We start from the raw sequence: 18,760 nt of genomic DNA, 5'->3' as shown, positions 1-18,760 counted from the left end.
AACTCAAATACGCATAAAACAACGTCGAACCTTAAGTGTGCAGACCCTGCGGGTTCGAGAACTATGTAGACATGACCCGAGAGACTCCTCGGTCAATATCCAATAGCGGGACCTGGATGCCCATATTGGATCCTACATATTCTACGAAGATCTTATCGTTTGAACCTCAGTGCCAAGGATTCATATAATCCCGTATGTCATTCCCTTTGTCCTTCGGTATGTTACTTGCCCGAGATTCGATCGTCAGTATCCGCATACCTATTTCAATCTCGTTTACCGGGAAGTCTCTTTACTCGTTCCGTAATACAAGATCCCGCAACTTACACTAAGTCACATTGCTTGCAAGGCTTGTGTGTGATGTTGTATTACCGAGTGGGCCCCGAGATACCTCTCCGTCACACGGAGTGACAAATCCCAGTCTCGATCCATACTAACTGAACGAACACCTTCGGAGATACCTGTAGAGCATCTTTATAGTCATCCAGTTATGTTGCGACGTTTGATACACACAAAGTATTCCTCCGGTGTTAGTGAGTTATATGATCTCATGGTCATAGGAACAAATACTTGACACGCAGAAAACAGTAGCAACAAAATGACACGATCAACATGCTACGTCTATTAGTTTGGGTCTAGTCCATCACGTGATTCTCCTAATGACGTGATCCAGTTATCAAGCAACAACACCTTGTTCATAATCAGAAGACACTGACTATCTTTGATCAACTGGGTAGCCAACTAGAGGCTTGCTAAGGACAGTGTTTTGTCTATGTATCCACACATGTAAGTGAGTCTTCATTCAATACAATTATAGCATGGATAATAAACGATTATCTTGATACATGAATTATAATAATAACTATATTTATTATTGCCTCTAGGGAATAATTCCAACAGTAACCCACTCATAAAATATGTGCACAAGATTATATGAATAGCGGAACACTTGCCGAAAGCAATGTCAAAAGCATGTGCAGGGTGTAGATGGAATGAGAATATTCTCCTATGGCATCAAAAAATACTAGATGATATTCCAATTTATAACAGGTAACATTTTTCAGGAGTTAAAGACTATATACCAAGTATTTCGTAACAAGTAACATTAATATGTTTACAATATTAATTACTAACAAATCATTCTTATATACAAGGGAATTGCCTGGTTATCTTGTTCCCCTCTTCATGTCCACATGGCAAAACGAAAAACCACATTTGCCATTTTTAAAGGTAAATATCACGACCGTATAGATCAGTAATTCTATAATAAACATTTGATGATGATGCCATCCTTCTAGAAAAAAAATGAATTTATAGGATGAATATGAACTCAGAAAACTAATTTTGGGCCAAGTGCTAACATTCAAGGACAATGAATGTGAAGATAACATGTCAGCCGGTGTATTGGAATTTGTCAATTGTATCAGGAAAATCCAAAGTAAAACTGGTATGTCAAATAGAAACAATTAATCTCGAAACGTCAAATGACTCACATTTCTGCTTCCACTTTTGACATCTAAATGCATACTAACCTTTTTTCTACCAATATGCTTGTGCAGGGAGCTCAATCGGTGGAAGGTGATATGTCAAGGAGAATTCTAGCGGCCAACAGATAATAGGCAGTGAGTAGGGAGACAATGAACCTGTAGATCTAGAGTGGTTTTTTTAGAAAGTAAAGCTGGAGTTTGGTTTCTATAAAAGAGACCATTTAAGAAGTTCTTCAGACACATGTAAATTCTTTTGGAGTTTGCCAGGATATACATTTTCTTGTTTTGCTAATTATGAGGTAATGGAGTGGTTAAAAGATGTTTGTGGATTCTAACATGATAATATCCTGGAAATTACAAGTACTAACGAGTAGTGTACTATGTTGATTAATTGTTATTTTATAGTTGTTTGTCATTGGTTCTGTGTGTTTCCTATTTTGCTTTTACTATATGACAAGTGCAGATTGAGTTTCTATATAACCATAAGTTCAGTTTGTTCAATTTAGAGAAGTATATAGGTTTAGCCAGTACCAGCTCGATCCTAAAATTTAGTTTGTTCAGCTTAGGGAATTACATAGGTTTACACAGCTTTCTATGCAATACCTTGGTTAAAAATGTAAATGTAGTATTTCTGATGCTTACATGGCATAGCCAAAAAACTGTTAAACATTGGTAACCACGTAATATTTTGTTCCAAATATTGACTCTCTCGCGCACAGTCGATTTGCTTTCAGTCATGCATGTACCGTGCAGAACTGTCATGGATGGATGAGCAGCGGGATGGGTGTATAGACAGCCAAACATACACAACACAAAGACGAGGTCCTTCGAGAGGAAAAAAAAACATGGTTCAAGTTCCTCCATAGAAATAATTGTCAATGAAATGAGTTTTCAAACCAAACTATGCCAGCAAGGTCCAAATATAGTACATGATTCCTCTCACAGTGAAAATGTTGGCATTGCACAATCCATTGTATTTATGAGCAACTCTTTCGATAATTTTAATTTTATATAACGGTGTGTCTCTTTTCATATACGGGTACAAGGATTTAGAAAAATAATCAATCATGTTTTTTGAAAAAATTAATAAAACCGCAACGGCTCGTCGACCATGCGAGGAGCACGGACGAGCTGCTCCCATCCCGCCGCCGACGGTGACCAGCCTCCTCGACAACGGATCCCTCCTACTTGTCGCAAGGTATCTCCGCTGCTCGCAGCTCCCGTGGATCCCACTCCCCCTACCATAATATTCCTACTATAAGATCTTATAGGTATTAGTTGGTATAATGGATTGTCGTATGTTTACATATCTACTTGTACTTCAATGACGTTGCGGAGTTCAAATAGATTTTGACGGAGGGCATGACGGGAGGGGGAGGGAGGCACGGGCTTTTCAAATACAAAATTCAACGCAGAGAGCTCCCGCGACAGGGGCGACCTAGGCTTTCCGCCCTCCCCTACTGTGGCCGCCAGCCCTCCCGCCGCCCCCGGTCGCCAGTCAGCACCCGGCCCTCCCCCTCCCCCACCCAGTCCCTCCCCCTCCTCCCAGATCCGCCCTCGTGCCGCCTCCTCAGGAGGTGGCCGGGGCGGCACTCGAGCTCCACCCCCGCGGGCGTTTTCCTCCATCATCTCCTCCCCAGCCGCCGCTGGCGGGCGCCCCCTGCGCTGGCCCGGGTGGTGCCGGCGGCGGCTGGCCCTCCATTCCCCGCGCGCGCGTTCCCCCTTCCCGGGGCAGGGGCGGCGGTGGTGCAGCCCGGCTGACTGCGGTCCGGCGACCCGAACCTTCCTGGAGGGCGTCGGGGCTACCCTTCCTCGCGCCTCGTCGCGTACCGGAGGAAATCCTTGGCAGCAGTGTCGTCATCGTTGTATTCCGTCTTGGAGGTGTTGATGGGTACCGACGCTTCGGAGTCCTGGAGCTTGGTGGAATACCCTTGGTGGGTGCAGCGATCGCGAGTCTTTTGTGTTTTTTATCAATCCGCCGGTGTCGGCATTTGTTTCTTTTGTATTTTCTTTTCCATTTTCTTTTAAGCGTGACTTTGATGTTTCCGTCCCAGCATCTATTGTCGGATGTTCTGGTTGGTTGCTTTATGATACAAAAAGACCAAAACCCTTGTATAATAATATAGTACGCATACTTGTATATATTCCAGAGAAAAAAAAGTAGACCCACGCATGCACGCAAGCATGCATTGCATCCAATGGAGAGCCGGTACGGTCCATTTTACAAACGGATTGGTACGGTTGGAAACTTGGATCACGCATCTTTCTTTGAATCCGAATAAGCATGGAAGCCAGCCGAATCCATATATATAAGATGCATGTATCATAGGTGCATGTATGTCGTACCATCCATATAAGCTAGCTAGGTACGCAGGCAAGGCAAGGAGCTAGCCAGGCCAGGGTTACACACGCGCACGATCCATCCATCTCTCGTACCTTGGTGATCTGCGAATTGCGATGGCCGACGGCAAGCTCCATCTTCCCGCCGGCTACATCTTCAACCCGGCAGGAGACTTGCTGATCACCAAGTACCTCCGCCCACGGATCGACTCTGGAGCGGACGGCATCTTCACCGACGACATGATCCACGAGGCCGACGTCTGCTCCGCCGCCCCCGGCGACCTCGTCGAGATGTATCCACACGCGCGGGGCACGGACAGGAGCAACGGGAAAGGCGGCGAGTGGTACTTCTTCACCCCGGCGCACTACCACAAGACCAAAGACGGCCGCAGCAACGGGAAGCGGCAGCGCGCCGTCCCTGCCGCCGGCGAGGGTTACTACTGGCACTCGGAGAAGGGCGGGATCCCCGTGCTAGACAAGCATGGCAACCGCGTAGGCAATAGACGAAACCTCAGCTACGTTCAGAAGTTGCCGGGAGGGAACGAGAAACTGAGGATCGGCTGGTGCATGACCGAGTACGACCTCGACGGCGACGACAAGAAGCAAGACGGCGTGGTGCTCTGCAAGGTCTGCGTGTCTCGTCACAGGAGTGAGACGACATACGAGGAGGTAATCAGTGCCCCTGGTTCCAGGAAAAGGAAGGCGGACGACGTCCAACATCCCGAGGCTCCACATCCCCAGACCCCACGCCGCCAACAACCCATCATCCAGCAACACGGGGGTCTCCAGGTCCAGGAGACCCAGCGCTGGTTCATGTCCGACGAAGGCGAGACGTTGCCGTCCGGACTAGTGGACGACGGCAGCGTGGATCCAGGCGGGTTCATGTCGTCCGAGGTGACGGATGATCATGTCTTGTCCGACGACCTCCAACTCCAAGAAGGCGCTGCAGAGGATGAAGACCACACCTTCCTGTGCATGTTGGATGAGCTGCTCGGCCTCTGCGACGACACGGCTGTGGCATGCTCTACTCCGATCGTCTCCTGCCAGAGTTGATACTTGCACACCACGTACGTGAGGGACAAAACTACCATCCAAGACTGCGAAATCTGCAGCCAAGAGATGATGCAGGATATAATTAGAATGGAAGCTAGTGTAGCTCAATGGTATAGTCTAGCTTTGATGTATGTCTTGAACAAGCAAGATGTTGTTAATTGTACTGTGATGAAACAGGCAGCAATTCATGCATGCGCAGCAGATTAATTGATTAGTCTTTTGTTATATAGTCGATTTCTCGGTTCTTGAGCTTTTGAAGTCTTGACTAGTTAATAATGCATGGATGGATCAGCCCGCATGCAATCGATTAGATCATGCATCCATCCAAGACATGGTCCAAGAGATGATATACTAGTCTAGCTTTTATGTATCTCATTGTCATGGTACACAAGGTGTCGTGGTAATTGTATTGTGATGATGAACAAAGAATTAACTCCTGTACGCCCATCGTCTCCTCCCTCCGTTGCCGTCGGGGGACGCCGCTGGGCAAACGCTCGGGGGGTGATGGCGGTGGCGGAGGCATCCCTCTCTCCCGCATCCGAGGGGTGGTGCGGGGCCCCTACATGCGGGCGACGGCGGCTGCAGGCACGTGGGTCTTGCCGGACACAGCCAGCAGCGTGCGGCGGTTGGTCTGGTTCGGATGGCGGCGACGGGCTATGCGGCGGCGGCGCGTCATCCGGCTTCATATCTATGGCGGTATGAAGGGCCTAGTGGATTGCTCGGCGGCCTCCGATCAGATCTAATAACGTCGAAAATCGTGAAATAAATTCAGAAAAAATGCGAGCATCAGGAGTTGAAGACCTACCCGACTTAAATAAACTCTATCGATCAACTTTGTGAGTTGCTTTTCCATATCCTATATACCTAAGAGAAGACGTACATCAACTAATTGTTCCTCAACTAATTCGGGCACGAACGCTCGGGGAATCTTCTAGTTCGTATAATGCACCAACTTCATCAAAGGAGGTTTAGAAAATAGGATTACACACTTACAAAGATATGATCGTCCCACCAAATTTAAGCCATTTATTATGTCAAAATCTAACTATTGTACTTTAAATAATTTGGATGATTTGATCGTGCAGAGTTTCAACACTTTTAATGTGAAATAATCTATTGGAGTGAACCCAAATACGACCTCGGAAAAAGTGGTAGTTAAAATAACAAATTCTAGGTGCAAATTTTGCACGCATAAAATAACAAAAACAAATTCTAGGTGCAAATTTTGCGCGTTTAAAACAACCCATCATCTACTTGTTACTCCATAATGCCTTCACTTAGGCCCATAACATGTTGAAGTATCGTGTAGTCGACGTTCACGTGACACCACTAAGTGAAGCAACAACATACACATATTTAAAATATCAAACAAATACCAACTTCACATGATTACTTACAACAAGACCTCTCCTATGTCCTCGGGAACAATAGTAACTAATCACACCTCCTCAACATATTCAAGATCAGAGGTGTAATGATATTGACCAAGCATATGAACATAATATCTTTCACCAAGTAAACCAACAAGCATCAACTACAAAATGTGATCAACACTATTAATAACCAGTATGTACCAATCTCAGGTTTTGAGACAAATATTTAATACAAGAGATGAACTAGGGATTGAGATGAGATGGTCTTGGTGAAGATGTTGATGAAGATTGGTCCTCCCACGAAGGAGGAAGTGTTGGTGATGACGATGGCTTCGGTTTCCCCCTCCCAGAGGGAAGTTTTCCTGGCAGATCATCTCCGGAGAGCAAAAGGGCCTCTGCTATAGTTTCCTCCTTAGCACCCTGCCTTTGCAACCATAGCAGATGAGAACAGGGAAAGTGGATTTGTTTCTGGCATCACTCTCCTCTGTGTGGTGAGCATTTCACACGCAGGAAAGAGTACATAGATGAAACTGACTCGCCTACTCACTGCACAAATTAAATGTCCACCACATAAAAGGGACTTGTGTATTGCCAACTTCGAGCCATGACGCAAGGTTCTCTTTGTGATTGCCACATTCTGAGTACCCACTGAACCAGCCTTCCCAAATAGGAACTGGCTAAAAGTACATAAACTAGAGCTAGTGGTAAACCTACAATTGCTTAAAAAATTGCCAAGAAGGCCTAAATCAAGATACAGTCATTGTGCGGTTTGGTAGAAACTTTCTGGGTAGTGCACCTAAAAAACAGTAATACCGCAGCTGACATTTTAGTTGTACTGCACAAAACACTCTTACAGAAATAGAGTTTTATGCACTACACTAAAAGGTCAAAACAACAATGATGTTTGTCCAAATCATATTCCCACAAAACATTGAACATGTTCATTTGCTATACTTGACAGCCAAACTCATAGTAAAAAAAGTGTGGTATTAATGTGAAAATAAAACAAATACAATACAGAGTAGGGTATTACTTGTCTCATATATCACCCATGCAATATCATATGCTAGTTCGTTAAAATTATGTAGGAAATCACGTGGGAAAATTACGAGGACGTATATTTTTCAGTTTTATAATCATCGATGCTACGAATAAAACATCTATAATCAGGCCTTAAGGTTCTAAATCTAGACTGAATGACGACAAATAACAATCTAACATGTCTAGTGAGAAAACATACAAATTTATAGCACAATAATAATGACTCACCCTCAAGATAGATATCAAACTTCAAATTTGAACACTAATACAAAGGAATGGAGATCACCATCATGGTTGCCATTGCGACCGAATAATTATGAAGCACATGTCGGGTCTACGACCGCTTATAGGTACACGTGAGACCCAACGTCCGACAGCCGGGCGGAATGCAACTGCTGCATCGGACAGAGTCGGTGTGTTACCACAGACGAAATGATAGAATGGTGCGTCCACGAAGGGAATGAAGGCCAAGGCGCGTCAATGGTGGGCGATGGACGATCTGCTTCTTCGGGCCGCACGATGATGACTATGGCACCGGACTCTCTCCGACTAGGAACCGGGAAAGAGGGGGAGTTGGAAGCAATACAGGTGACTGACAATGGTAACAAGAGGGAGAAGGTTGTGATGGGAATGACGAAGAGAGAGTGGTGTTGAGGATATGCATTGAGGGTTTTGATTATCGAGGAAAAAGGGAATGATTGATTATAACTGGTTGACAACAAATCAATATTGACTGGCGGGAAAAAACATGGGTTCCCTTTTGAATAAACTACACAGATGTGTCAAGTATTCGTTTGGTCGTGTTTGGTCTTGTTTGATCACTGGGACAAGCTATCACTGACCTGCCACCTTAGACCAATCTGTGATAACCATCAAGCCGAATGCAAAGATTGTTATCACTAACGCTCATCATTGACATGTGGGCAAGGGTCGGTCAATGATGAGGGGTCAGTGTTATTCAGATATATGGTATTATAGAAATGTTTATATTGTTTTCTATACATTTGGTCAAATATTATAAAGTTTGCCTTCAGTAAAAGCTAATATGTGGAGAAATAAAAAATAAAAGAAATAATTGTTTTTGCTTATCAATAATTTTCTTTTTGTTTGACTGGAAAATCTAGAACTATTTGGATGGTCGATGAATGTACAGCTAGCAAGCCCATGTTGTTGTATGTGCACAAGTAGTTATACTATTTTTTCCCTCAAGTAAAAATAATTTGTTGTGCTAATAAATGTGTATCACTTCTTATTTTTTTTGCGCTAATACATGTGAAGGGTATTCATAGGGTTACAACTGAGAGTCAAAATTTCCTCCATGCATCGTGGTCCTCTCTCAAGCCATACAACAGTAGTACTCTTTATACGACTGTAATAAGCCAGCCAATCTGCTACCCTATTCTACTCATGCTTAATCTTCTAAGGAATAAAAACTCTACCTATCATAAGATGTCAGATTTTTGCTACCACATGTTGATGACGAGTTGATGGATATACTTCTCGTTCCTTGTTAGATACCCCAAGTAAAAGGTCGAGATGTAGTCAACAGCAAATTTCCCTCACACAGAGACTGTAAGGTTTATCGAACTAGGAGGACTCCTAGGATCAACAAGTAGGTGTCTTCCACCCTGGCGCTAGGAGAAGACGTGGACCTGCACACACAACAAATAACTTTGCTCCCAACAAGTACAGAGAGGTTGTCAATCTCTCCGGCCTTGTAGTTTGCAAAGGATCAAAACACAAGCGGAAAGATAATAATGATTGCAATGGAAAAGTAAATGAAAGCGGTAAATGACGGAGGTGTAAATAATTATATTGATATGGACCGGAGTCACATGATGTTCACTAGTGATGTCTCTCTCCCAAAAGACGATAAACAACTACGCTAGCGTAAACAAAACACAGTTCGGCAATTGACAGAATTAAGATCGCACCGCAATGCTAATTATGCTCCTTGATAGTTAGAGGTTCAATAGTAATGGGCAGTACACCAATACAAGTAGACCGTTGATTCATCAGCATCTACTTATGAATCATCCACCTTGAGTTATCTATCCAGAAAATCTCTCCGGTATTAAGTTGTGAGCCCCACCCAAAGTGTAAACTCAAAGCAACAGACAAGTGCATTAACGAATTATGCGTAAGATAAACAATCCTTGCAACCGTGGTCACAAGCACCGTTGTTTTCTCCCTGGTGGCAACAAGCACATCCCCTAGTCTCATGTTTCTGTCACTCAAGCTAGACATCGAGGGGCCCGAACCCACAATCATGCATAACGCTACCTCTTGGAGTTACGATTTACTACTTGGCCAAAGCAATAAAAAGCAACGGAGAACATGCATGAATCAATAAGGAACATAATATAAAAGGATAATCAAAGATATAACTCATAACAATCTGAACATAATCTCATTATCCATCGGATCCCAACAAACCGAACATAGCAATAGCAAGAGAATTATATAGATGCCTTGATCATGTAGGGCAGCTCACAAGGACTAACCGTTAAAGCACAAGATTGGAGAGAAGACATCACATAGCTACTAGTCATGGACTCATGGTCCAAGGATGACTACTCACGGCACGTCCAGGGAGCGTCCATGGCGGTGGAGAAGCTTTCGGAGGTCAATCCTGCCTCCAGCGGGGTGCCGGGGAAGAGGTCTCGTGATGGTCCCAATTTCGGAAGCGCAGCGGCGGCGGAACGATGGAGAAATTCATGATTCTAGAAAGTCTGCGAGGGTTTCCTCTCGGGACTCCAAATATAGGCCAAAGGAGGGCACCGGAGGAGGTGGATTCCACCCAGGTGACCTCCTGGCGTGGCCTAGGGCCTGGGCGCGCCAGCAGGCCGCCTGGGAGACCCCTGGCCCCCCTCTGGCCCTCCTTCGGTGATCTGGAAGCTTCTGTTTCGCTGATTTTTTTTTATTTTTTCTGGATTCTTTTGGATTTCGGAAAATTGGGTAAAAGCCCTGCAAAATAGACATCAGCGGATAGAAAGTGGCACTGGGTGCACTGAGTTAGTAGGTTAGTCCAAATATGTGTAAAATGATATAAAATTATAGCAAAACATATAACAATGTCACCCAAAAGATCATGGAACAAGCAGAAATTATAGATGCGTTTGGGACGTATCAACATCCCAAGCTTAATTTCTGCTCGTCCTCGAGTAGATAAATGATAATACAATAATTTCTGCGGTGATATGCTAACACACATATAAGAACTTCAAAGTAAAGAAAGTGAGATATGAAATTCAAGTCAAGACAATAACAAGCAAGAATCTATATCTAGTATTGAACTTAGCAAAATAAGAACATAAAGGTGCAAGAGCTCTCGTTGTCCGTGACTCGAATGTCTTCAAGTGGTGTTTGCGTGCAAGAAGTGGGAGATGGGTTGTTAATTGAGAACTCAATCTACTAAACCTCGGACTTAGTCTCCTTCGGAATCTTATGTTGACTCATCCCCAGACCACTTGTGTGGCACAAGTCAAAATGACCCTCTCCCTTTTGATTTTGAGCACTCATGCAATGAATGAGCGTAAGCAAGATATGTTGGCACTTAAGATGGAAAATAGAATAATGATGGGGAAGGAATACAAAAAGGTGTGAAAGGCTCACATCAATGAGGATAACCATAGGCGAGAGAAAGCCAAATAATACATATGATGTGAGGAGTAGGGATTGCCATGTAACAGATGCACATATGAGCTAAGGTAAACTCTCTAATGGAACTAGTGGGGGAGCATCCAACTTGTTTGCTCATGAAGACCTAGAGGTCATTTGAGGAGGCTCATCATTAGAATATGCAAACCAAGTTCTATAGTGTAAGGGTCCCCACATAGTTATGCATGAATGATAATCTCTATGTAGTACCAATATAGTAATGGAGTACGAGTGTGGATCTTTAAAAAAGAAATAGTGGTGTTGCCCCCTTCTCTCTTTTTATTTATTTTTATTTTTATTTTTATTTATTTTTATTTTTTGTGGCCTCTTTGGCTCTTTCTTTTTATCTCTCATTTGTCCTCTTTGGGATCTTTTGTATTGTCCACTTTGGGATCTTTTCCTCACTTAAGGGCAACACTCTATGCTTTACATGAATAGAAAGAAAAATCATCACACTTTGTAAGAAGTACTCAACATAAAGACAAGTGAAGACTATCATGATGTATGCAAATGTATGCCTCTGCCAGTGTAGCAGGATATGCAATGATACTAGCGCGTCATGTAGGAGTAATGAGGGCAAGGCCCAACTAGCATGCGGCTCTATGATCAAGCAAAACAATGTATGACATGAAGATCAAGTCATGAGATGGTGGATGTTGCATGGCAAAGTATCTCGGAAAGGCTATGGAAATGCCTTGATAGGTAGGTATGGTGGCTGTTTTGAGGAAAGATACAATGAGGCTTATGTATGACAGAGTGTATCATGTCATGGGTTTGGATGCACGCGTGGGAGAGAACAATGGAGCTTCCACTGGTGATTTTCGCACTTTAAAGCCACCATAAGGAGAGCATGAAGGCTTTGGACGAAATATTCAAGACGTCACTTTATAAATTCCGTCCATAGGCTATTACAGATGTTGCGCCACCTTATTTTTGGGCCAGGCCCATGTAATTTCGAAATACCATAATATAGGCTATATTTAGAGTCCGTATGTGTGAGGAAACCGAGTTTAGAGCTGTTTCCGGACCCCTCCTCCAAGGGTCACGAAATTGCCTCTCTAGTCCCTCATATATACAGCCCTTAGGGCACCGTTTAGAGTTGGGTTTTGTATAGATTACAAGTTCGCCATAGCTGCAACTTTGCGTTCTTCGTTTGTGTTCTACGACCAGACAAAGGCGTCACAGAACCCCACCTTCATCAATAAAGCTTTCCTCTTATGTCGATGCACTAAAGACTAGGGTCTCTAGTGCCCCAAACTTGTGCATGGGCACAAAGAGCCCCTGCCGGCAGGGCACGGCGGAATCCACACAAGACTCGCCCCCGAGAGATCCAAGGCCCCTGCAAGCCTGTCTTGCCGGGAAGACACCCAAGGCCTCGTCCGTCCAACGGACGTGATGAACACACCTAGCACAAGGCCCCGGCGAGCCCCCCCTCGCCAGGAAGATAGCCGAAGCCCAGCTTCCTTGCCGGGAGGAAGCACCAAGGCCCCGGCAAGCACCCTTTTGCCGGGATTACGTGGCAACGCGCCAGAGGGCGACCGCCCTTGCCACAGTACCACCGCTTCCCCGTGTTCCAGCGCATTCCGCATGCGCCAGCGGGGCGTCCAGGTGTCGAAACACCTGGGCACATGTCTTCACCAGCACTTAGCTGACATGGACAAGATGTGCATTTAATGCACCTGACAGCGGTAAATGGATAAGCACCGATGTAGGTTCACTCTAACATCTTGTGAACCTACCATTGAGCAATGTAGGTGACCCCTTTGCATATAAAAGGAGGCCCTTAGCTCATTCACAAGAGGTTAGCCTTTTTTGAGATTGGCCAAGAAGACAATTATCATCACTGTAAACGAACAACAAAAGAACGCTTAATACGATCAGACGAGGAAGACGTAGAGTTTTACGCGTAAGCGGCCCAAACCTGGGTAAAAAGACTTGTCAGGTGTTGATCGTTTGGTCTGCTCTTGACGTTATTTTTTCCCGTCCTACGATCACAAGGGTATCACGTTGATCCCCATAGGTGTCGATCTAGCATCGCCGACATCTTATATTCGCAATATCTTGATTGCATCTTAGTTTCTTGCTTGTTCTTCGTTTGCGTGCAGGAAACAGACCTTCGTCGTCACGTTGATCATGCTCCGGCATGGTCAATAACCTATCGAGTTGGTTTAGCGATTGCTAAGGTGTGACGTCTCAATCGTTCGTAGTCAAATCGTCAAAGTTGACTCTACCAAAACGATACCCACGATCTCATCGAAAGATAGGGACAACTTCGCCTCTATCAAGTGGTATCAGATTTCCAGGTTGCTCGGTGAGATTTTACCAGTTTTTCATAGTTCGATCACATCTGCTCTTCATACCTTTAGTCCACGAAAAAACCATCAGAATAAGGGTTAGATCATCATATCCGAACCAATCTGAGCCTTTGCATAGTGTTTTCAGTAGTTTGCTTTGTTGAAATTGCGGTTACATCATCGTGTCGAGTTGCTGGTCTTAGTGTCTAGTTCTATAGAGTTTCGAGTTTTGTTCACAGGTTGTCACGCCGCCACCGCACCATCTTTCATCGCTGCCATATACCACCTCCACGCTACCATCATCACTGCTGCCATATACCACCACCACGCCACCATTATCCTTGCTGTCATATACCACCACCATATATCCACCACAATCCTTTCCGCTTTAGGTGAACTTCAAGATCCTTTTGCTTTCGGTTTCGCGTTTCCTTTCCTGAGTAGGTTTCGGGAAAAAATCTGGCACGCTTTCCACAGCACTTTTTAGGCCAAAATTTCGAGGGGTGAAAAAAAAATCCCTATCGTTTTGTTAGGATTTTTAGAGAGTTTTGAGACACTCGCCATCATAGTGATTTTTGTCGCAATTTTTGGTCATCGCAGCCCCGAATTGCTCCAGAAATAAAAAAAATTGGTCAAAAAATCCCGTGCTTATCCTGTTTTTGGACCTTGGAAAGAGTTTTGAGACAGTCATCGTTATAGTGATTTTCTGAAGAAAAAAAGAGAAAAAAATTAGAGTGGCTCTTCCCTTGATTAGTACGTGTCGTCGTGACTTCGTTGGTGTTCTAGGCTCGCGTCTCTAGTACGGTCTAGCCTAGGACCAGCACGGTACTGTCCTTGAGCGTCTTTTCAATTTTGCATCTCTGAACTGATTATTGCTAACCGTTCTTGCTACTACATTATAAGCCTTCTCAGCTCCACATACATCTAAATCATGTGTTTGACACCACCTGGCAAACGCTCTATCCAAGCTTTGAGAGTTTCGACTACACCGGTTGCCGATCGCCACCTGCTGCTGGGTAAGAATTGGTAAGAAATTGAGATTTGCTTGACGGATTTGTGACACACCACCACCACCACAACCACTTCCTAGTAGTTTGTAGGATCATATTCTTCTGGTTTCTTATTGCTGCTAACCATGCCAGGATCACACGACGAGGAGATCGACTGGGAGAACCTGACCAATTGGGAGCTCCATGATAAATTTTAGCAAATGATGTCTGACCAGGTATAGGATTTCGTGACCACCTTTGGAGAGGCCATGGACAAGCTTGAAGGTATGGAGAAGAAATTCGACACCAAGATGAACGCCAAGTTTGGTGAGGTGCTTGCCCGCTTACCACCACCAGCTACAGGGGTTGTCCCTCTTCAACGACAACAACGGCTACGAGCGCGACGCGTGCATGTTGACCAAGTGCAGAATTTGGGTGTTGTTGCTCCTACTGCTGCTGCTGGTCCTGCTGCTTCTCCTGTTGCTGCTACTACCGAGGTTTCTGTGGCTGGGCAGAATGAGGAATATGATGAGGAGTATGATGGTGATTACGATGATGAGGGAGAGGTTGCTCCAGTTCAACTCCAGGAACAACAACCACCCCGACAAGTCGTCGGTCGTCCACATGTATACAATTGCAACGGTATGGATGCACCACACCCTCAGGTACGGGATCATGGCCATCTCCCTAAACTTAAATTGAATATTCCTACTTTTGATGGTCGATATGTTCCTGATATATATCTTACTTGGAAGTTAGAAACAGAGCAACGTTTTACATGCTTGCAATTTTCTGAAGATAGACGTGTTGTTGATGCTGTTTGTTCTTTGACTAGTTTAGCTTGTGTTTGGTGGTGTGAATATTGTCGAATACATCATGCTAATATTCCAACTACTTGGCCTGCTTTGAAAACTGCTATGCATACTCGTTGGGTTCCAGCATATTATCAGCGTGAATTACTTCAAAACTTGCAACGTTGAAGACAAGGAAAAAAGTCTGTCGAAGAATATTATCAGGAATTACAAACTGGCATGATTAGATGTGGTATTGTTGAGGATAATGAAGCTATGCTTGCACATTTTATGGGTGGATTAAATAGAGATATGCAGACTATTCTAGAATATAAGGATTATAACACTATCACTCGTTTATTCCATCTTGCTTGCAAAGCTGAATGTGAAGTGCAGGATCGACAAGCGTTGGCGAGAAATATTTTTTCTGTAGGTCGCACTTTCTCATGGATGCCACGATAAACACCTACTTCCACACGTCCTCCTGCATCAGCACCGCCCCCTTCAGCCGCCAATTCCACCAGAGAGACCAGGAATCAGGCCCCTGCATCACCCTTCGCCAAGAGCACACCTTCCGGGCCCGCATAGAGCTCTTCTTCATCCATGGCATCCACATGTCAAACACATGAGGTTATTTGTCGTTGTTGCAAGGGTGGAGGTCATTATGCGAGAAAATGCCCATCCAAGCACGTGATGATTATTACTGAGGATGGTGGATATGATTCCGCCAGTGATTATGACGAGGAGACCCTGGCTCTTATTGCAAGTGAAGAATGGGGTGTTGATGATACTGAACAAGAGACACAATACATGGCTGCTGACTACGGTGATAGGTATGAAAGCTTAGTTGCTCAACGTGTTTTAAGTGTGCAGGTAACATAAGCTGAGCAAAATCATAGGCACAACTTGTTCCATACTAAAGGAGTGGTAAAGGAACATTCTATTCGCGTAATCATCGATGGAGGGAGTTGCAACAACTTAGCTAGCATGGAGATGGTGGAGAAGTTGTCTCTCACCACCAGACCACATCCTCATCCTTATTATATCTAGTGATTCAACAACAGTGGCAAGGTTAAGGTAACACGTATTGTTCGTGTGCATTTTAGCATTGCTACGTATTCTGATTTTGTTGATTGTGATGTGGTACCCATGCAAGCATGCTCCGTTTTACTTGATAGACCATGGCAATTTGATAAAAAATATGTACTCCACGGTAGAACAAATCAGTATACTCTTGTTCATAAGGATAGAAATATAACTTTGCTTCCTATGTCTCCTGAACATATTATGAAAGATGACATTGCTATAGCTAGTAAAGCAAAACAAGACATACATAAGAGTGACAATCAGATTGTAGCAAAGGAATTTGAGCAACACAATAAGCCTACTAAATCATCATCTAGTATTGCCTCTAAAATAAAACTAAAGAGTGGTTGTTTACTTGCCACTAAAGCTGATATTACTAATTTGGATATTACTACATCTGTTTGCTATGCTTTCGTATGCAAAGGGGTATTATTTTCATTCAAGGAAAAGCCACCCTCTTTGCCTCCTGCTGTCATTAACATTTTGCAAGAGTTCGCTGACGTCTTTCCACAAGACATGCCACCGGGATTACCACCTATTAGAGGGATTGAGCATCAGATTGACTAATTCTCGGTGCATCGCTACCCAACCGTGCACCATACCGTACCAAACCAGAGGAGACGAAGGAGATTATGCGCCAAGTACAAGAGCTGCTCGACAAAGGTTATATACGTGAATCTCTTAGTCCTTGTGATGTTTCTATTATTCTAGTGCTGAAAAAGGATGGTACATCGCATATGTGTGTTGATTGTAGAGGCATTAATAATATTACTATTCGTTATCGTCATCTTATTCTTAGGCTAGATGATATGCTTGATGAATTAACTGGCTCTATAATTTTCTTCAAAGTTGATTTGCGTAGTGGATACCATCAAATTCGCATGAAATAGGGAGATGAATGAAAAACGGCATTTAAAACTAAGTTTGGCTTATATGAGTGGTTAGTTATTGCTTTTGGATTGACTAATGCACCCAACACTTTGATGAGATTAATGAATGAGGTTTTACGTGTTTTCATTGGACGATTTGTGGTAGTCTACTCTGATGATATACTGATTTATAGTAGATCTTTGGAGGAACACTTGGATCATTTGCGTTTTGTTTTTACTGCTCTACGTGATGCACGTTTGTTTGGTAACCTTGGGAAGTGCACCTTTTGCACAGACCGAGTATCTTTTCTTGGCTATGTTGTTACTCCACAGGGAATTGAAGTTGATAAAGCCAAGATTGAAGCTATTGAGAGTTGGCCGCAGCCCAAAACGGTCACACAAGTGAGGAGTTTCTTTGGACTCGCCGGGTTTTATAGGCGTTTTGTGAGAGATTTCAGCATCATTGTTGCACCTCTCAATGAGCTTACAAAGAAGGATGAGCCGGGTTTTATAGGTGGTTTTGAAAGATAAGTTAACACATGCTCGTTTTACTCCAACTTCCTGATTTTAATAAGACTTTCGAGCTTGAATGTGATGCTAGTTGAATTGGATTAGGGGGTGTGTTATTACGAGATGGTAAACCACTTGCATACTTTTATGAAAAATTAAGTGGGCCTAGTCTGAATTATTCTACTTATGATAAGAAATTATATGCTCTTGTTCGGACTTTGGAAACAAGGCAACATTATATATAGCCCAAAGAATTTGTCATACATTGTGATCATGAATCTTTGAAACATATTTAAAGTCAAGCGAAACTGGACCGTAGACATGCTAAATGGGTTGAATTCATTGAGACTTTCCCGTACGTCATCAGACACAAGTAGGCCAGGCCAGGCGGCGTCCAAAACAAATAAATGGAAAAATAGGGGGCAGCAGAATAGCCCATCCAATTTAGTGCAAAACCCTAAACCCTAAAAAGTGCTCAAAAAAAGCAACGAAGAAATAGCCCCGGTTCATAATACGAACCGGGACTAATAACCCTCCCCCCTCGCTCCCAGCCCCGCCACGTGAAGGGTCATTAGCCCCGGTTCTTAATACGAACCGGGACTAATTCCCCTCCCCCCTCGCTCCCAGCCCCGTCACGTGGAGGGTCATTAGCCCCGGTTCTTAATACGAACCGGGACTAATATATACCCCTCCCCCCTCGCTCCCAGCCCCGCAACGTGGTGGGTCATTATCCCCGGTTTGTAATACGAATCGGGACTAATACCCCTCCTCCATCCCCCCACCTCGCTCCCAGCCCCGCCACGTGGAGGGTCATTAGCCCCGGTTATTTAGTCCCGGTTCACGCCGGTTCGTGAACCGGGACTAAAGGCCCAAACGAACCGGGGATATAGGCCCTTTTTCTATTAGTGGTACTGACATTTTTATACTAGTTATAATATAGTACGCACACTCATATGTATTTCAGAAGAAAAAAAAGTAGACCCACGCGCACGCAAGCATGCATTGCATCCAATGGAGAGCCGGTACGGTCCATTTTACAAACGGATTGGTACGGTTGGAAACTTGGATCACGCATCTTTCTTTGAATCCGAATAAGCATGGAAGCCAGCCGAATCCATATATATAAGATGCATGTATCATAGGTGCATGTATGTCGTACCATCCATATAAGCTAGCTAGGTACGCAGGCAAGGCAAGGAGCTAGCCAGGCCAGGGTTACACACGCGCACGATCCATCCATCTCTCGTACCTTGGTGATCTGCGAATTGCG

The 18,760-nt window shown here is 44.2% G+C and overlaps 1 pseudogene; it reads left to right on the top strand.

The window, feature by feature from the left end:
• The first annotated feature begins 3,941 nt into the window (after positions 1-3,941).
• LOC123397422 lies at positions 3,942-4,877 on the top strand (annotated as a pseudogene).
• Positions 4,878-18,760: the final 13,883 nt, after the last annotated feature.

The sequence above is a fragment of the Hordeum vulgare genome, chromosome 5H (assembly GCF_904849725.1).
Source record: "Hordeum vulgare subsp. vulgare chromosome 5H, MorexV3_pseudomolecules_assembly, whole genome shotgun sequence".
NCBI classification, from domain to species: Eukaryota; Viridiplantae; Streptophyta; class Magnoliopsida; order Poales; family Poaceae; genus Hordeum; species Hordeum vulgare.
The sequence above is the reverse complement of the archived record's forward strand: the minus strand, read 5'-3'. Positions and strand labels throughout refer to the sequence as shown.